The sequence below is a fragment of the Megalopta genalis genome, chromosome 2 (assembly GCF_051020955.1).
Source record: "Megalopta genalis isolate 19385.01 chromosome 2, iyMegGena1_principal, whole genome shotgun sequence".
Taxonomy (NCBI): Eukaryota; Metazoa; Arthropoda; class Insecta; order Hymenoptera; family Halictidae; genus Megalopta; species Megalopta genalis.
In genome coordinates this window covers 19,211,882-19,234,472 of record NC_135014.1, presented here as the reverse complement: position 1 = coordinate 19,234,472, position 22,591 = coordinate 19,211,882, and the positions used below count along the sequence as shown (strand labels likewise).

Below are 22,591 nucleotides of genomic sequence, written 5' to 3'. Positions count from 1 at the left end.
ATTAATTCCGCAGTCTAGTTATTAGTAATAGATTACTTGAAGACTATTTTTGAACATCGGTTCTTTTTCCTGCATTGTCTACTATTGCCGAATTTGACTACTCCTACATTATTATAAGTTTGGCGTTTCTGAAATAGAACCGGTCGCATATGCCAGGAAACACAAATCCGCAGGGTTACGTACCGAGATTGAGTTTACTGGCTTGCCAAGGGAACTACAAAGTAGAATTGATTCGCATTCATTGCTTCGGACGAAAATACTGGCAGAAAATACAGTTACTACATTGCAATGGACGCTAACAGTCACTTGATTTTTCAAACGAATATTCGTACAGTTGACAATCAACCATTTTAAACTCTATTGTTACGCAGTCTAGAGAAATATTATTATATAATATATTAGCTTGTTGGTGAGTTATTTAAAACAGGCCACATGAATAACTCGATCGTTATTGGTAATAGACAAAAATATATCAGAAGAAACTTGCTACGTTTCGAGATCTTGAATTTAACTGTACTTTAACTTTAAACCTTCATAAATGTAAGTAATTTAGTAAACTTGTAACTTTTCTGTTTCAAGTTAACATCAACATTTCAACTTTAATTCTGTTATAAAGATTCAATTTTAACAGTTATTTTTTATTTGATTGATAATAACAAGAAAAGGACATTTATTTCCTTAACAGATATTTTAAAGTGAAATGTATAAAAAATAAATAATTTGTAAAAAAATACGTCGATTCCATTAACGTTTGTCTTAATTAACTTTCGAAAAGGTGGTAGCTGTGTCAATTTTGATCCAGACTATTTACATCGTTTACTTAATTATTCCATTTTCAGTAATTAAGTCAAATAAATTGCTGTTACATTAGGAACAATAGAAAGGCCAATAAATCTGCGAAGGAATATCATCAAAAATATGTTCTGAAAAATTGCTGAATAAAGTTCAGAATTATTACAAACATCGTCGATAGTGCAGTTGTGAAAATGGTTCGCCGTCCAAGGATTAACAATATTCGTTTGAAGAAAAATTATATTTGTTCAAAGTTACTAGAAAATTGGACATTTCATGTGAAACAACCTAATAATACTGTTTTTGTGATTGTAATGCAAATTTCATTATGGTTCCTCTGTTTGGTAAACAATGTAGATTTAGATAGATTTGGTAAACAATGTTAAATTATTTGAAAGAAATGACAGCAATGTGTAGTATTGTTTTTCAGTATGTCATATAATGGTGTATCAAATAGAAGCGAGTATCAAGACAAATTTAGCTATGTGGAACAGAATGACCTTCAGCATCATACAAGGTCAGGAACACCTAAACTATTTTGAATGTTTCGTGCCATTCTAAATACAATTTCTTATTGACAAGTTTACATAACAAGTTCAGTGTGACCTCCACTTCCTCCACCCTGTGATTCCGTTTTAGGGACATTTCGTAATGTTGTTCCAGATATCGATGCTCACGCCTCCGTTATCTTTATCATCTTTTCGAACGGAATAACTTTCCCAAAATTGGATCAAATTGTTTGAATTTTTATTAGATGTTAGACGGACTAGTTTACTAGACATTGTTTAAAAAAAACTTATCGCCTAACATGCAATTAGTTGGAATAACATTAAAAATAAAAAGATGTTTTTTCAACTGTTTTATCTGGCACTTACGCGTTTGCGAAATAATAATGAAATAAAAACGCCGAATTCTTGAAAATCTGATTTGAGAGAAACGAAAATTCGTGTCCCATATGTCCAGCTTCCTCTTGTGAGTCCATAACGAAAATTTAAGCGATGCATTTCGTAAATCTCGATAACTTATACACGTGCTGAGAGTTTTTCATCGTCGAATTTCTTACAATTATAAGTCAAAACTATCAAAAATCATAAAAAAGGTGCAATTTCCATCGCAAATAAATCGTCGATACCTTTAAATTTTAAAGTTTCGTTATAGGCTCAAATTAAAAAGTTTAAAAACGTGCGTAATTTATTTTTTTATGTGATTCTAACTAGTTGTAAGTTTTTTAAATAATTTTTTTTAGACATTATCTAATAAACTGGACCTCAAAAAATTTAAGTCATTCGATCTAATTTTAAAAAAGGTATAGAACGACAAATCTTGACAATCTTAACGGTGAATCATAGCAAAGAATCCACAGGTAATCTATAGATATCGAAGGCCGTTTCGCGAATCTACAAGAGATTCTATTACTGTTCTATAATTATGAGATGGAACTTCATCTTGTTCATTATGTATACTCTCAGACAAAAACATTGCACAACGTATAGATTTGTAGGATTTTTTAACGAATGTTAGTTCACTGAATGAAATACAGTTAAAACACCAGTATATTTTACTTTTTTACAGTTTCACAATTACAGAATAACAAAATAAACTGAAGCATTGTATGGATTTATACTTTAATTGTTATATGCTGTTAAGTGTACACTGAATAAATTTACGAACATTTTCGTAAAGTTTCAATTTTATTTTGTTGTCTTTTTCGTTGAGATTCAAAGACCAATTTAACTAGTTTTTACTAATATTAATTTTCGAACACTATCATCGATCATGTCACACTTCCTATTATGTAACACGTTAACAATCCAAGATTACCCGAAAACATTTCTCAGAAAATGAAAGTAACTTAGCTAATGAAATCGAAATCAGAAAGATTTAACACTTTCGAAAGAAAATATTTCTTTTATCTAAGAATTTCTGTGACTGTTCTGTCACTTACAGTTGAATTGATTCCGATACAGGCTTTTCTACAGTACAAAAACAATATGTAGCATTTTATTTGAAAAATTGAAAAAACCTAATTGATTTTTTTCAAGAATATTCCGAATATGAAAAGTCTGTTGTTTATGCGAAACAGTAATAGAGAGAGAGCTTCTTCTCTTTCATGTTTTCGTATACTTATCACTTGACCGGGAAACTCCGATTGATAACTTTGTAAACAATCTATATAATTATGGAACTGTAGAATTAGAACCAATTCAATAAATTCAAAGTGACTTTTACTATTTTTATCGAAGTTAACCTTGGCACTAAAACTATCGAGCACTATACGCTCGATACACTCTTAACAAATTGCGGATCTTTATATAAAATAAAAATTCGACACAGTTAATTGTAAGAAATATCAGTCAGACGTAAATGCCTTTCTTCTTATGATATATAAAATAGATTGAGAATAAAATAACGATATGCTTAAATTCTTCTAATGTATTCTATTTGACCTGTTAATTTTTGTGTTGAATGCAGAAAATCCACAGTCTACTTACTAAGAGAAACGTCGCTCATATTATATTCCTATACATTCAGTATCTCCCGCATCAACCGTGACCTTTGTACTGTTAATAAAATAAGTAACGAGTTGTTTCACAGATAGCAGGCCTTATTGACTCATCCGATGCTTCGTTACTTTTATATTTATTTTAACACGTTCATCAATGTTCATAAAAGTCACACAAAATATCAGAACAACTTGTTAAATAATATAAAAGCGTAACAGATTTATTATAGCCATTTCTTTTGCAACCCACTCGCACTCTGTGGATCCCAATAATGTTTGACTTACTCAATAAATTGTAATCAAAATGAATTTTCAAATTTGATAAACAAATCGTGTGGATTAAGAATTTATAAGAAAAATAGAAAATATGATTTAAAGACTGCTAAATGTACCTATGTCAAAGTGACGCCCGTCATTGTTAACAGATTTGACATCAATGAGTTGTTGAATTTATCATCGTCTCTTGCACGTTAGCGTTATCATATTTCTTTATTTTTTCATAACATCTGAACGCAGAATTTATGGACCTTTTGTTATATAACATTTTAGTCATATCTTTACTTGTAGAACGAAAAAATGCGGGACATCCTGTACAATTGAATAAATGAAATATCATTTATTCACGGCGAGTATACTCGCCAGAAACAGCTAACTAATTAAGAAGGATACATACTCTGATATTCTTTATTAAATTATACAAGGTGTCTCCTTGTACATTTTCTAAAAGTGTTATATTTAAACAAAATGTGAAGAAAATCAAACACATACAGTATAATTATAGTAACCTACACACTTTACAAAAAGATTGCAATAGTTAACTGGTTAAACGAAGAAATACATTTATATAAATTCATATAAATTTATAAATAAATTCATTTATATAAAATCCGCAGTCTAGTCACAATCATAATCGCACACCACATGCTTCGTATTTCTATATACGAAAAGAACATTTTTAATTCTTAGATCCGAGATATCGCGCGTAAGAAGTGAAATCGATTGTACTGTTGCGCGAAGTAACGAATTGAAACGTGTCATTAACCGGCCTTGATTGCGCGTCATAAAACGGGCTCAATAAGCTTAACATAGTGTACGATATCGACTGCTAACTCCCGGCCGAGAGCCAAGTTTCGTAATAATCCTACTAAATCCATTGCAATTGCATCAGCAGAGTTTAACTACCCCGTTAGTGTTTTCGGCACGGACCTATGATCAGTCTTCTTTCTTAACGCTCGAATATTTTCATTTGCGACTGTTATTCAGACTGTAAAGATACATTCGAAGAGTGCTTGTAGAATACAATATTAGTGCCAAAACTGAAAAATGTCGTTTTTTCGTCTTAAAATTTTCTATTCATCAATGTCTACCATTTAAATACAATATTTTTTTATAACTTCGTTATTTAAAAAAAATTGCAACACAGAAAAAGTTTGTATAAAAATTGGCTAACTTCGACTGACAATAGCTCCGTGAAAAATCATTGTAGGATGATGACTTTTTCTTTAAATTAAAGCTTGAAACTTCTACTTTAAGATAATGTTTCTCGACTTTAAGTTATACCTATTCTCACCGCTGCAATCCTTTAAATGTGAGGCAATGTTTAGCATATTGAAAATTGCCAACTTTGACGAAATAGACGCTGTTTATAAAATTCTTTACGGATATGCTGTTTCCAGCGGAATGAATTTCGATCCTTGCCCTTCGATTTAGGAAAAAAGAAACGTAAGTATGATTTTTTCTCGCGAAGCTACGGCACTTTAAAGTAACCCTTGTCAATCGCATACGTCAGCCCCCTGGAAAGGGGTGGTCCTTCCAAGCAACTAGTCGACATATTACATGTAACATAGGGGTGAAGGTGCATCGGACTTAAAATCCCGGAACATTCTCTTAAAGTGGAGATTTCAAGCTTTAATTTAAAAAAAAAGTTATCACCCTACGATGATTTCTTGCGGAGTTATCGTCAATCAAAGTTAGCCAATTTTTATCCAATATTGTTCTATGCTGTAATTATTTTGGAGCAGTGTAATTAACGAAGAATCTATAGAAGGACCTCGATTGAACCTTGACTTATCATCTTATACTGTTGTATTAATAATTTATCGAAAATAAAAAGAAATTAACTATCAATTCTGAATTGGGATAATCAAAGTTCTACTATACTTCTTTCCAGCAGTTAATCTAGTGATCTATTTCACAAACCAAACAGTAAAAATTGCATGCTTAATTACTGATTAATTAATATAATTAAATAATATTAATATAATTGCATAATTAAATAATTTCATAATTAATCTCTAATCATGAAACTGAAAAAAACTTGAATAGTCTGATAGAAGTATACAGTAACAATCGTATATTACAAATTTCTGCATTTCTTTGTTTTATAAAATATGCCAAAAGATCGATATATTTAATTGAAAAGAAATGTTCCTCTTCAACATCCATTTCTATATCGTGTCAGTAGAAAAGCTAATAGTGTGCTGTTATGAGTAATCAATATTTTCAATAATGTACATCGCAGTGCTAATAGTATGTCACGTTATGATAACGCTATTGAATGAGACTGTCGAATATTTGAGACTATTCAGTAAATATATATAGATAGTGCTTTATCATCACCACTGTTGACAGGTACGTCACGCATCGTTCGATAAAAAATTATGTAAAACTCGTTAGAAAGTTCCACTGGTCTGGTCTCGCTACATAGATAATTTGCTTTTCCCATTATCACCCACTTTTGTGTAGTAAATGAAAACACAAACACAGGTCTACATTTATTCTACAGCATGTTCCACTTAGCTTAGGCATCTTACATACAATAGAATTTTGAATAACCGAATAAAAAATTGATCTCTATGCAAAATAAAAATGATCTACATTATATTACAAGAAGTGAGTATTGATTAATTTATTTTTCTATCAATATTAACAACTTGCAAAGAATCTAATAATATGTTTAAATTGTTCTAAACTCTTTTGGCTATTTATATTTGAAATACCCATTTTTCACATACATGCATAAAGATCCACAGTCTAATGATTTTTTCATTGAACATAATCGAAACTGGTAGGGCTATTAAAAGATATCGATTACGGAAGCTCCAATTCTTTTAATTCAATATTCGTTCGTTTTTCTTTTGCAATAATTCCAACACCACCGACTATTTATAATGCCGCATTCGAAGGATTTTTAAAAAATTCTAAACCGTTGATTCCTTAAAGTCGGCGATTAGAAAATTATCGACAGACACAATGCTGGAAGAAAGCAATCGTAAGTATTAATATCAACTGCAGCCAGGCATTCGTGCTACGACAAATGAATTTTCGTCAAGTGAATCGTTGACGCGTTATCTTCAGCAACTGCACTTAATCACCGGTTACGATATTGCTAATAGTCTGACAGCACAAAGTCGAGAAGAGGAAGAAAAAGATGCGGAGCCGAGACACTTCTGACCTACATTAAAACTGTTTGCAAATGGCGGAGACTTAACTCCGCTAGCTTTTTGTCTCCGGAATTTTTACATTTCGATGCAAATATTTGCGCGGTTCAAAACTGCGATTTATTCGTAAAGTTATAGCGTTCATGTAAACAAACTGCGATTATACCAGCAGTCGAATATTTTTCGAATTCACGTACTACGAATAAGAATGCGCGACCGATTTTATAATATGATATTTCTAATTTCTAATTCTCATGTTAATGTTGATAATTTTTGTTTTCTTTTATTATTGTCCTAATGTTTATACAGTTCTTTGTTGTCTGCCACTGCTGCCTTTCCTTATCTTCTGGATGTTATAGCTTTTGGAAAAAGTTAATTTGGAATTTATTACGTTGGAATTTATTAATTGCGGTAGTTCTTACAAAATAAACATATTTGTATTTTCATTTTATTTAATATTTAATATTTTAATTTTAATTTATTATTTTGTTAATAATACAGCAAACGCCAAATATTCTTTAATGAATAATATTATAACAATATAAAACGATTATTTTGGTTATAAACCAAACATGATAATATCGTTAAATAAATCTAGCACATAATAATTCGGTGTTTTATTTCTTTTGGAAGGATTGTTTTAATAAACGTTCTAAAATAATTCGTTCTGATGAAACTTTTACTGTAGAGATTCTAAAATACTCTTGTTTTAACATTAAACAATATTTACATTGAAAAATTACAGACATGCAAAAATTAAAAAAGAAATGCTGATTGATGAAGAATTAGTAAACATTCAGGTATTACAAAAAATTATACAACTTCATAATCGTGCAATTATGATAATGATTAAATATCCGACATTTAATTTTATATCACTTAATACAAAAGACATTATCTAATACACAGAATGCCCCACGGAATTCGATCAGCTTAGATTCTTAGATTATTCTGTAGTCAATTTTTGTATCTCGTATAACGTGGTTTAATAAGGCCTTCAAGTTGATTAGATTAAATCTTTCATGAACTCGTTTATACTTCAGAATTTTCAAGGTTAGCTCCAGTTTTTCACAAATGTACCTATCATTTGTTTATATCCATTTTTTTAACAAATATTCGATATTTTTCGAATTCGTCGCTAGAACATTTGTCGCGAACGTCTACAAAAACTCATTGCAAGCGATGTCAGATCAGATTACAAAAGTTTAGACCGGTTCACTAGCAAGAAAATAATTTATTAAACTAACAATTACCGATTTAAAATTATTTGTTTTTAAAGTTATCAAAATCATAAAAATACTTCGATGGAAAATTATTTAATGAACTTCTTTATTCTATCATAGTTTCGAATAAAAATCACGCAAGATTCAAGTAAAACGGGTCTGGTCATCTTTATAAAGCATCGCAGACAAAAAACTTTTAATGCTCGATAGGTTTAATGGTAAGTCAATCATAATCCATGATTCATTCGCCCAATATTTACAAACCAACTAATCGTATCGCCATGATTCTTATCGAAACTTCGTCGCATGAAGGAGCCTTCTGTCATTTGCTAACAGAGGAACTCAGATCTGCCCTAAACGCGGAAAAGCTATTATTTCAATTGACATGTCATCTCTGAAGCTTCACATTATACAGGGTGTCCCATTTAAAGTAACGCACTTTATTATCTCCTAAAATATAATTCGTTTTAAAAAATGTGCCAAATGTGTGTGTGTGTGTGAATCTTACTCTGTTCCAAGGTGGACATCCTCTAAGGGTCGCATATTTCTGCTGGGTAGACATGCATCTAAAATTTCAAGGTAACCTTGGTATTTTTTAATCGAACTGAATATTTTTGTTTATGTGAACTGATTGTGCATTTCAAGGTCAATTTAATTACCTACTGCACTCCAGTCTTCAAAGCTGATTTAATGCTGTTTAAATATTCTCGTTAAACGTAACAATAATTATATCCCCTTTCAGTGTTTCTGTATTTCGTATGTAAACATAACGTGAACTCGCACTACAAGAGATAAAGCATTAAATGACCTTGAACTACCTTCAAAGATCAAGTATTTGGATCAATGAATTGACCTTGAAATCCAGTACTTGCTTACATGGAAAAAATACAGTTCGACTGAAAAAAAATACCAAGCTCACTTTGAATCACCTGAAATCTCGAAAGTACTTCCACCCAGCAAAAATTTGCGACCATTAATAGAATATCCCCATCGAAACAGGGTAAGATTCATTTAAAACATTTTTTTAAACGAACTATAGTTTCCGAGATAATTGAGTGCGTTGCTTCAAATGGGACACCCTATACACAGAAATAAAATACATATAAGAAGAAACACTAAATCTTTTATTTATTAATTTCTACGAAATTATACAGGGTGTCCCGCATTTTCCCGTATATGCTTCGGGACTATGTTCGACAAATAAAAATAAGACTAAAATTAAGAATTTATGAGAAAAATAGAAAATACGATTTAAACGCTTCTAAATATACCTATATCTCAATTTCATACGTCTGTCTTTGTTGATACTTTGGACATCGAGTACTTTGGAGTTTCATTGTTGATTTCAGTTGATTGCCATTTCGTCCAACCTTTGGCACGCGATGTTGACTTTTGTAATTAATTCGTCTTTTGTACGTTATCATATTTTATTATCATATCTTTCACATTTCTTATTTTTGTTATTACTTCTCAACAAAACGTTGACAGACTTTTTGTTACATAACATTTTAGTCTTATTTTCACTTGTAGAACGCGCCTAATCTTTTACAATAATTTCTCCCTAATTCGCGCACAAAAATCGACAATTTTGGAAGAGGAAATACAATTATTTTTTCAATCTCCAGAGTGAAATAAACACCCTACACATTACATAGGCATGCATACAAATCACATATATGCACGCACATACATATACATATACATTGTATAAACTTGTTTGAGCACTTTCGGAATTATCTTACTGTGAGAATACAGAATACGAAAATCCTAAAAATTGAGAATAAGTGGAATAAATAATAAAATTAAATTATCATTGTATTGTTTGTTAAATTAGCAATTTGCATCTTCTAATCGAGGACTTTGATTGTGTGAGCAGTGATAGAAGATTTCAGGCATTCTATAATCTGATGCACTGCATTAATATCAAAATATTAAGTAAATAAAACACAATATGTACATACATCCCACGAATAAAAATCATGACTCACAACTTTTTCCTCTGAACTCTTTCTGCATACGATTCACAGTGGAGATAACTTTGTTTATAACAACATGTCCAACGTGAACGACATTTAATCAATCAAGTGCGGAGTCAATGAAATTTTTCTGTTTGTGAATTAAAGTATGTATTTATCAGTATCGGACTCGAAACACTTCAGATTTCTAGAATCGCTAAATCATAACCGACAAAATCACGTACCAAGGATGAACAACTTTGTCAACATGATAAACTCCACCTGGAATTCTGCGACTCCGATTAGCAATTCCGATCAAAATCCATCGATCACGTTGGAGGAGGTACGGTTTCATGTAATTCATGCGATCATCGATAAAAGATTAGATCACCTTGCGTCATGAAACTTTGACGTAGAAAAAAAAGTTGACGTTCTTCGCTGGAATTACATTGATAAGGTAAACGCGCCTATTATTAAACACCGCCTCAGTATTGACCCCTCTTTAGAATCAGAAACCCAAGTAATGCGATAAAAAATAGATAGCGCAAATAAAAGTGGATGTAAAAATTCGAACCATATTCATGGATGTTTCTAATTAAGAGCATACTGTTTCATACTATGTATACACTTCAATTTTGCCATTGTCCTGATTTATGGAACAGTTACGTAAAAACTTATATTTTAAAAGAAAAACAGTACAACAGAAGTAAACATTCGATTGGTATAAGTTTTTACGGTTTATTTTACAGTGCTATGAATTATAAGAAAATCAGTGTTAATTATGTTTTAAATGCCGTTTATTTAGGTTTTAAACGGCATCGCACCGAATTCCTTTTTCTTAAGATGACTTGACGGTGTGCAGGAACCTGCTGAAAAATTACTCATATTTTAAGACAGCAGAACAGAAGTAAACATTTGATTGATATAAGTAATTCTTGATCGCGTCAAAATGATCGTAAGTAATTATAGATGGAACGATGCGGAATATTTTATAAGTCTGTAAAAATGATGAACTAGTCGCGTCGATTATTTATAAGACGAGACACTGTAATGAATATTAATCGAACATGACGGAAGACATGTCGGGGAACACGATGACACTTGTAATCGAGTAATTCATGTAATAGGAGCTCAATAATTCCCCTCTTAATATCTGCACTTGTCAATTTCAAAGTGTGGAGATATTAACCGTTCTACTTAATGGTCATAACTGTTTGCGCTTGAATGGACGGACCAAGGTCACGTCAAAGTCAACACGATTTTGTCAAATGGAGCACACCATTCTTTTGTAGGTTCCCTATTTCTTAAGATATTTCACTGATTTCTCAAATTTATTTTAAAGTTAATTTTGTTTTTCTAATAAAATGAAATCTTATTTTCTTCTGAAAGTTATTTTGTTTCATTTATGGAAATCGTAATAAATGCTCGAAATTTTCACCCTGAACTCTTCTAAACATTTATTAATTCGTTTAATAAAACACCGATGAAAAGATAATAAATAATGATAGAAATAAACATAGCTGCTACAAAAAGATGCCGAAATAAAAAATGTGTGACTGCTTGTGCTCAATTTAAATTGGACACCTTGTATATTTTAAGTATTCATAAATGTATTTGCCATAATCTAACAGTTCCTTTTCAAAAATGTTTCTACAAATTGTTTGAAAAATATCATTCAAAACGATGAAGAACGAAAAATGTCATTTTCCAAGACTTTTCATAATTGGCGTGTTGTAAAAATAATAATAATAACAACAACACGTCATAACAAATGCACAACCGTAACAACAAAAAAATTTTGCGACGAGCATAATTTTCGTGTCTGTATACGCGATATAGCCGTGACAAGAATAAAAGGTTTCGAAAGTATGTACGTCAAAGTTCGTCACTAACTTAATTATGGTTTCAAAGTGCAAACAAAATTAGAAATTACAATTGGGAACTGTTTCCTCAGGTAGCTGTTGGTGTTTGCATATTTCGATGCGACAGCGTACGTCCTCGCACTCTGAAACGTAATGAAACGTTCGGAAAATTATTTATTCTTTAGCGACATCGTTCAGACGAATGCTTGTTTCGGACAACCCAGGAATTTTACGCTCGAAATAGCAGAGGGAAGTCATTGTCTCTGCATGAATTACGTAGTCACTGAACGTCTGCTGGATAATCTTCCGAACTATTGACCTCTGAACCTTGTTGCAGACACCGCTGCGTTTTGTATTACTTAATAAACGCAAAAGAATGTGAGACATATATAGACATTGCTGACGTCACGACGTGACATTTAACGTTTCTTGTTGTTATAAAATAGTGGCAATAGTACGATGCATTATTAATTCAATCTTTGATCATTACCACAATACTCCGTTAAGGTAGGATGCCCAGGCATAACTCAACTACCGGTAATTTTCCAGATAAAATTTGGAAAATTTGCATTTGCATAGCATTTTTTACGCTGATTCGAATTATTTGCAAATTATTCTGCTAACTAATCTGTTTGAGAATAAAGAAATTTTATTTTTATGAAAAACAAATCGGATTGAACAATCCGTACCTGATTCTATTCAACATCATGTACGCAAAATGCGGTAAAAATTTCAGCTCGAAAATTTTATTATTGTTCGAGTTATTTCAATTTAAGTGATAATTATTGTTTAGTGATAATGTATTGTATATATATATTATAATAATAATATAACCACTGCGTTTTGAAAGTGTTTCTTTTTCCATACGTTTTTAAGCATACTTTTGTTCAGCCAAACACAGCTCATGCGATGTTTATTATGTTTGTTTAAAAAAAATAATTTTATACACTAGCTATCCTCGACAGGAGAACTTTGCGATAATTCGTAGTTTCTACACTATGTTTTCGCCGAATTAACATAAAATTAGTTCGCGTTGTCGTCGATAGAACTGAGTTTTAATTAAAACGTGTAGGTTACGTCATTGTTGCATAGTGTACACGTGAACAAGGAAGCGTGAGAAACAATTCCGAGTATTGATCCGAGAGCGACGTAACACCAGAGACAGTTCTACCAAAACATCGCGAGTTTATCTTCATTTTCATGGTTGTGATTATTAGACTGCGGATCTTTATGTAAGATAAAAATGCCCTACACCGTTTGCAAGATACATGAATAAAATAATAATAAATTGTTTCTTCTAGTAATTCTGTTAACTTGAACATAGTTCAACGATATTATTAAATCCTTGTTGTGTCTTCACAATTTTATATCTCATCTACTCATTCTTGCCATAAATGCATAAAATACGCACTCTAGTGATTATACTAAATGCTCTTAAAATACGTCGAAGTATGAAGATATTCTACAAACGTATGCAAGAAATATATGAGATAGATATTTGATAAGGGTATTGAAAATAAGTAAAAAAATAATAACAAACTTTATTTGTTTTAAAAGTATATTTATTTTTTTCTAGGTGAAAGTACGCATGTTATATGACTCTCGCTGTATATTAGTCGCGTTTAGGGCGCGGTATTTCTAGTGTTAGACGCGATTCGATGTACCAGTGAAGTTGTATCGATCTTCAGTATTAAAAGCTTCGTAACGATTGAACGAGCTGAACCGTCATTTTTATGAATACCTATGAGGAACTTCTGCCAACGGAAAGAATATGGGTGATCGTAGAAGCTGCATCCCGCTATTTTACTATTAGCTCGCTCAGAAAAATCATTGTTGTCCTTTTCCTTGTAAAAGTCTTTCCGATCGCCAGAAAGCTGGGGAAACGTAGACGTCGTACGAAAAAGCAAGAAAAATGACGAGATCGTACTAAAAATTTAGGAAAATCGAGAAGTCGTACTGAGAATTTAGCAAAACAAAGAAAACATACGAAAAAACGATGAGAATGAAAAAGTCATACTAGAAAGCTAAGAAAATCAAGCAGTTATGCTAGAAAGCTAGGAAAATCAAGAAATTACACTAGAAAGCTGAGAAAACGTAGAAGTCATACAAAAGAAAAGACAAGATAAATTACGAGTTCGTACAAAAATAAAGGAAGTTTTAAGATGAAAAAATGATATTGAATGTCCTTGAAATACTAAGCTATGGTTTAGAACTTAGGAAAAACTTGCGTTGTTCACTTCAAACGGGACACCCTGTATACCCTCGAAAAAGGAGCTTCAGTTGGATCGATATTTCCAATAGGGAAGTAGTATAACAACTGGCCCTTCTCCAGGACTAGATTAAACTTCGCATGGCGTAAAGTGTAAAGGCTTCTGGAAATTCGAGCAGTGACGTAGCCTCGGGACAAATATAGAAGGGGTGGTCTACGGTCCTAGTGGATCAATCAATCATAAATTTTCGCAATATTTATTGCACCAAGTTCGCAGCATCCGTCAGAACGATGAGATCCCAAATTTATTATTATATTATTACATATTAATATAAGAGTTACTAAAAAAATATTTCAAATTTCCAAGCATTACAAATAAACACTGGTTGAATCGTCTAACATTTTCTCCTAAAATATCTTCATTCTTTTTTTCATGATATTCGAAAATGTATGAAGAAAAAAATGTTTGAATCAATGATGTGATTATTGTAGCGAAGATTTTTTCTCAAGATCGCGTTTTCCGAAATTTCATTGACCTCAGTAAGAATCACTCACAATCTGAGCTACAAGGGATTTGATTAATGATTCACGATAGTTACTGATGCGAAATCACGTTCATAATTCTGGGCCATCCTGTAGACTCTACATAATTTTTACAGTATTACTGGTATCCAAATGAAAGCATAGCAAAACATCATATTTTTATATCTCTACTTTATATTATTTCCAACATAGAAATATATACACCTGTTATTTTGTCAGTATATTTCTTTTAAATATACAAGGTGTCAAGGAGTCCGCTTACAGTGCTGTGAATAATTATGGACTCAAAGTAAATTTTAACATTTTTACAGAGATTTAAAAAAAGAAAAGTACAAAAAAATCTGTATTCGTATATTTCTATTTTCTATTATATCTAATGTAAGAGTAAAAATATACAAATATGATATTTGTGTTAAGTTGTTGTTTAAGTATCACTAAAAATATAACAGTCACTTGAATATATAATTAGTAAGTCTAAACAGCTCGATATCACGTATAAGAGAAAGAGAGAGAAAGAGAGAAAGAGAGAAAGAGAAAGAAAGAGAAAGAGAGTATCGAATACCCGTCACTAGAGATAATGTTCTACAAAGCGTTTACACAAGCCATTTTACATCGCGATGACTGATAATTCGTGCACGGTGGCTTCATTGCTTAACAAATTGCGCGTATGTTATGCGATATATGATGTTATCTTCTCGGCTGGAATCAGCGCGCGAAAATAAGCGCAAGCGGTTAAGCGCGACACGTACAGACAATAACACTTCATTCATTCAACTTCATCGAGCTCGAAACTGAAACTTCTCGAGTCCCGGATGCAGAGTTCGTGTTATCAGCGCGCATTACCTGTTGGTTTCTAATAATTATGATAGACCGCAGATTTGGTGCATTTATTATAAAATAATAAAAGTAAAGAGCAAAAAATAAGAGTAAAAAAGAGTAAAATATTTTCGAAACCGTTGATGATGCTAAAAAATGTTTCGAACGAAATTTGAATAGTTTTAAGGGGCACGTAACCTAATATTAATAAGATTATTCTAGGTGAACGCGTTGAAGACATATGAGGGTCAACGTTATTTTTGTCAATGGAATCATATATTTTTTATTATGCTAATCGATTCAGCTCGTCATTCTCTTCATAAAATAACTAAGGCATTGATTACGAAAAATCATTGGTTTAGAAGATGTTTGAATTTTAGTATCTTTTTTTTAAAGACTTTACATAATGTTCAATTCGTAGATAATGAAATAGCATCGTTACGAATTATTTAAAAATAAATGTTTGCACTAATATATTCAATAGGGCCGAATCCCAGGCCGAAAAAGTCTTACAAAAGTAAAATAATTTAGTCAATGTGATCGAAACTGCGAAATAAAAATTTATCGTACTGCTTCCATTTTACGAAAATATGATACACAAACACGAATTTTTAAAAATAGACGAAGTATTGTGTCACGCATATACGACCAACATAACTGACAATGTGTTGATACCGACCAATGACAAACTATAACTTGAGGAAGGTCAAACTCGAGGATTTACTATGCGAACTACATCCGGAGAATACAAATCCTTGGACAGTTTTATTGCAATTCACAACTACATTGTGGACTATTTGTGCAGAGTAAATCGGATAATACGAAGATAGACTAGGTACTAATTATGAAAACACGTGATTATAACATGTTGACACAGATGCTAGCCATAACTTTGTGTCCACGCTTTAAAACTAGTTTTTGCTGAGACATCATTATGTAAATTAAATTTTAGTAGAATTTCCAGGAAGTAAAATAATCGACAGAGTAAAATCGCAAGACTGCAGATTTTTATGTATTTATGGAAAATTCATTATGTATTTATTATCTGTATTATATGCAGATTTTTAAAGTGCAAAGGAAGTATAAATTAATAAGGTTTAATTGCATCATTATTTTCTTTTTACAATGAATAACCTGTTAGTTAACAGCCTTAAATAAAAAAATGTTACTCTTTTTTTCGACAGTTACACGACACCCTGCACATGCGCAAAGGATTAATTGAGCTGTAGAATATAGAATTTATCAGAGAAAATTGTCCGATATTTATCGGAAAGAGAAATCATGAAAACAAATTTGATTAAAAAATGTTACTCCTTTTTCGACTTATTTCTCGACGTAGAATCAGCCCATATATCCGGTTGTATTTTATTGTACATGACACCCTGTTTACGCTCTCACAAGTCTACCAATATGTACGAAAGGGGTAAATATACGCCTTCTACATTTTGTGAACTCCAACGTATTCGCTATTGCACCAACTTATCATTGCTTTAAACACGTTAAATGAAATTTGTTGTTCGTTTATTAATATCGGATTTCTTCCTTTATGTCACAGCCACTTATTCGCATATTTCGCTTCACTTGTATTTATGGCTCTATCCGAGAGTATGCCGCAGTCATAGGGTTAATGCATAAACTTCAGTTTCTTGGAATTGCTACATACGACGTTTTTCCTTACAGCCGCAGACATTCTGTGTATTGACTTACAAAATGCAAAAAAGGTTGAAGGAATATTCAGTATGGTATATTTTTAATTAACGCTAGGTTTTACGGACTGAGCCAATTTAACACATTTAAATATTATAATGTAAATAATAATATACATTATATATAATATATATAATAATATATATGTATATAATATATGTATATGATACAACCATGGTACAACCAACGTGATACAACTGGCAAAGGGGTGATTCTACATGCAAAAATAAGTCGAGAAAGAGGAATAACATTTTTTTATTTAAGGTTCCGTTTTTGAGAAAAATTAGGTTGAAAAAGTAATACTGTTGAAGAGGAATCAACTGGCGCGTCTGATCATGATATACCAATTCTACTTCGCGTCATATTACAAGCCACACGAATTTGACGCATCTTTCAACTCAGTTTTCTCGAATAACTCAAAATTTAAATAAAATCTTAACTCGAATTTAAATAATCAATTAAATAATCAATTTAAATAAAAACTTAACTCACATTTAAATAATCGATTAAATAATCAATTTAAATAAAAACTCGAAAACTTAAATATTTTCTAAACACACATGTTGGTTTTTGGTTATGTAATGAAATACATGTAAATATTAATTCCTCCCCTCCGCCGACCTAAGGTTATGAGCCAATTTAACTCAAAAAATGATTTCACTGTTAATCACTTTAAACACATGAAAAAAGTTCTTATCAGTATTCTAAAAACATCTGATGCGTAAACATTCATGTTCAATCTTGTCAATTTAATAGTTAGCTGGGGCCAAAAAAGCCTTATCTACTCACCTCTTTCATCATTCCGATTTATATGTATATCGCGTGCAAACACAGCATTTTTAGCGAAACAAAATAATTTTGTAAAATCAATTTTTTGCAACAAAAATTTGGTCCAGCAAGGTAATTGCAATATTTATTTGTAAAAGGTATTTCAATTGATATTTATTTTACATCTAATTACGTAGGCTTGCTATTATGGGAAAAAATCAGAAAAATTTTCTTTCGCTGAGAAAAAACTGATAGGAATAAGGGAAGACCAATCAGATAATGAATCGGATGCAACGGACATGGAACTATGTGATAACGAAATTGAAATAGGGGAGGAAGCCAATAGAATTGAATTTCCGAGCAATGAAGATGAAGTTTTTCGTTATATGTATAGTGTAAGAAATGTTTTCAATGAAGTTTTTTTATAGTAAATCTTTCACTTTTGTATGCAAAAAAACTTCAATTTTGTTGTATAAGTCAAATTGGCTCAATTTAGTAAAAATAGGTATATAATCAACGTCCGTATATATATATAAATCTAGTGTTAATAAAATAAATTGACCCAATTTTGAGATCGTTGAGCAAACAATTAAGGTATTAAAGTTTGTGAATGCGACACGCTTCTCGAGTCCAATGAGGTTACATAAATGTATAATAGTAATATCTCTAACGTGTGCCACGTTTGATGACTGTGACTCACACGGATATAGTAACACGTGGTGTACATTAGCACTGTTGCTGTTCACGCTTGATATCGCGCGTACGAACACAAAGTCGAACGAATAGTATTGTATAACTGATGTCCTATGAAAAACGTTTTCTTATTTCGCGGTTGATGCTTACATTTACAGTACCATGAAACGTGAGGTTATTAATAGTTCTCTTATACGCGTTGGAAACTTGAAAATGTACGTAGTCGAGAAGAAATCGTCAATCACCATTTAAAGCAAAATAACTTTCTTATAATTTATCGGAACGAGATTCAACAAGTTTCTTTTTGGAAAGTTCAGATTCTTGTATGATCATTAACGCTATATTTACCGATCTGTTCTATATACCTAATTTTACCGAATTAATTCTAAATTCTAAATGAAACTCTAAATTCTAGTAGAATTTGAAAAGCAAATTGTGAGGAAAAGCGATTAAACTTTGAAAATAATTACGAATTAACATTTTTAAGAACCATTTTAGAACTTAAAAACGAGTATTTTAACGTCTAATAACTTTGGTGAAAGTAGAGTTAAATTAAAATTTTAAAAGGTGTATTTTCATCAATTTGAAAAAAAGTATTAAATGTAAATAAATAAGATATAAAAATATAAACACAAGATTACATCATTAGAGTAATAAGAGAAAAGATTTAATAGTCGGTAAAATAAATAAGTTACCTATATGATTTATGTTATAAGAATATTCACTTCATAAGAATTAACTTTAAGAAAGTAATGTTTTAAAAAGCGATTTTAACCCTCAGTCGTTTAAAGCTCGTTCAACACTGTGTCACATTGTACAAATAATGAATAGAAAACAATTATTTACGCTCGCAAAGTCTATTTTCTTTCCTTCACCTGTTCAACACTATTGTTACTTAATAATCCGTCATAATGTGTAAATTTCATAAAAAAATTGTTTCCAAAGTTCACTAATTAAGATCATATAGCATTGGTCACACATGACCCAGTGCTAGTCTTCTGCGTCCCGTTAAATACCAAGTTTCACTAATTAGGTTAGATTATAAAATCATATCATTATAACTGTTAATATATTTATACTGACTCTTAATGTACTTTATACAGATTTTATTCAATCATACAAATTCTGTAAGGCAATTAACACAATTTTAAAATGAAAAAAGTTTAATATTACATTATCTTTAATATTTGCAATTAAGCGTTCTTAAAGTAATTTAAACTTACCTTTAGATAACTTAACAGTATTTTAACAGTATTTAAATACTAAACAGTATTTTAATTGTCAATTTAAGGTACTTAGCATGATCCGTCACTATCTTTCAATTTATGGCGCATATATCAACGAAATTATAGAACAATTAGCAGAAACAAATTAGCGAAAATTAAGTTTAGACTCTCGCCAGGTTCATTATTATCGAATCAGAATCTTTCACCGAAACCTCCTTAAAGATGAACTTTTATTACGCCCGCCTAGTCAATTTATTATTGTGTTTATAAAACATGGTACTCAATATTCTGCACGATATTAACGAGAAATATTATTAATATGTATATTTTATCATAGCACTCTCAAAACATATATCCTATATAATCACTGTATTATATTTCCTTATCATACTACATGTACTCATGAAAATTCCTATTCCGTCAAATTAATGTATAGAATAAAACTAAGTAAGCAATTATTATCCTGTATTACGGCATTAAAAATGAGGTCAAGGGTCTACTCAGTCTTCTTTTACATTTTATTTTAACATTTTCTATACAACTACATAAATTCACGGTACCGACGAAAACGTCTAAATATTTCAAAAAAAATTGTCACATACCCTTCACATAATTTGTTTTCTATTAGAATACACAACAATTGCTGAAGCTCTCAATTAACAAGAAAAATTGTAGGAAGGAATATTACTTGCTCATAAAATTGAGTATTCGTTCAATTCTGTTTTCCATTTTATTTGATTATTTTTTATACAGCTCCCATGTGTTATAAATACCTATACTTCTCGGAACATAAACTAAACACCATCAACGGAAAATGATAAATATTTAGCATATTTATATAATTTTGCTTTCTACCTTTTGTTTCAACAAATAACAAAATTTTATAAGGAATACGACATGGTCCAGTCCGTGTGAAAATTTAATTCGCAACTAGAGACTAGAAAAAGTCATGCACCGGTATAGTTAAGAGGGAAGGGTGCTCAACCCTTCCGATTCAATATGACAATAGCGTTCCGTATGTCGCATAAAAGCGTACTATAAAAAAACGTACGTCGTTACAACCGACGCGACGATTACCACGAAGCAATTTTACAACTCATCACAATCTTTTTGATTCACAATACAATAATTAATTGAGCTAATTAATTTAACATGAGACTGCTACCAAAGCATACACTAGTACAAGATATTCCATTTCGCTCGTGGTGGCACTTTAACGGAAAAATTGATTCTTCTGTGCAAAGAGAGAGAATGTGTAGTAGTGATGCGCAATACTTAGCGCGATGTCTACGATGTGCACGCAATAGAAGTCAGTCACCGACTGACGCACTGTCGCTTGCCATTTCGAGCAGATACATGGCAAAGTTGCAGTGGTGTGACAAAGATCGACACGGGCAATGCATATATATATATATATATATGTGCTCACACAGGCAAAACTATAGCGTTTGTCACGAAACGGGTTATGTAAATAACATGAATCGATTGATATAACAAATGCATTCACGTAATAAAAGATTATGTTATCGAGTGAAGAGATTCTACGCTTTCTCGTATATTTTTTGAAACTACGTTTCACCTTAACCTTGTCACGCCATTTCCCTAATCCACACACGCGAAGGAAGATGCATAAATTAGAATATCTCGCATCGTTTAATTACAAATATTTTTCTCTCACAAAAAGGATGCAAAGCCAATGGTTTCGTTTCGAATAGTAAATCGTAATATGCAAACAATTCGAACGAAGCTGCTCGAAAAATGGAAAGTTGAAGTTACTATCAGGTGATCGATATCGGAGATCGTGATCTTTGACCCTACCTCGAGACCTCGCCGATCGATGTGCCTACAGTTATCCCAACTACCGGGTTATTACATAAATGTCCTAAACGTCATTTGGAGATCATTTAGACAGTGTTCATAACAGTTTCAAAATTACGTGACACGAATGAAAATCTGCAACCCCTAATTGCTCATGTATTTTTCATTTCGGACCCTCGCGTAAACTAACCACGGGTACTTCGTAACCAACACAAGTAGAATGGAACGAGAAACGCGTACATTTCGATGGTCCACCGAAACAAGGAATAGTCAGGGAACGCGATGGTATGAAGTAAAGATTTAACACCCGCGAGATTAACCCTCGCGAGTTGCGATGGCAGAGGTCACAAATATACGAGCGAACCGTGTCACGGGTGTTCGTCGGTGAAATTGATCGCAGATGTGCAATTAGCGAGAGACATACACGAGAACGTGTAAAAAAGATTCTGCTATAGTTTCGTAGCACAGTCGGGAAAGCATGGGTTCAGGTTTCCCAGCCAATTTCGTCTGTCACTTCGCACGGCCACGAGGAATCGTCGATAATTGGAGCGATTAAAAACAGTCGCGGCACGAAATCTCGTTACGCCACCGTTTTCAGAGAATCCGATGCGCAGAAGACGCGACACAGCCGATGCGACATGAAAATGCGACAAATTTCAGTCAAAAATTCATGTACTTACGTTAACGCACACCAGAGACGAGAAAGGCCAGACCCCGTCCGGCTGAAGTCTAAGCCGCACTGAAGTCCCCGAGCATGTCGGCCAGCTCTTACTGGCACATGCGTTCGACCTCTGCAAAAATAGAGGTAAACGTGATTGGTGAACCAATCTTGGTCTGCTCGTATCACGAGGCGCGCTTTTACACAGTCAAAATATTGCCATCTAGTGGTTCTCGGGTGTAAAATGTTGTTGTCTACGCGGAATTACGGCGCAGTGCAGACGTCCCGTGCTCTATGCAACTTTTGGTGTCCGGATCTGAATTACCGACGGTATCGGAAATAGCGCCGCCGTATTTGAGTACAGATGCGGTATAGAGT

The 22,591-nt window shown here is 32.2% G+C and overlaps 1 protein-coding gene across 2 annotated transcripts in view; it reads right to left on the bottom strand.

Moving 5' to 3' along the window:
* The window catches only part of PCB (Pyruvate carboxylase), a 59,678-nt gene extending 37,284 nt beyond the window's left edge, over positions 1–22,394 (bottom strand). For both annotated transcript variants that reach the window (XM_033470490.2, XM_033470493.2), the window contains exon 1: positions 22,236–22,394. The gene's annotated coding sequence lies outside the window, so the exon portion shown is untranslated. The remainder of the gene's footprint in view (positions 1–22,235) is intronic.
* Between the last annotated feature and the right edge of the window lie 197 nt (positions 22,395–22,591).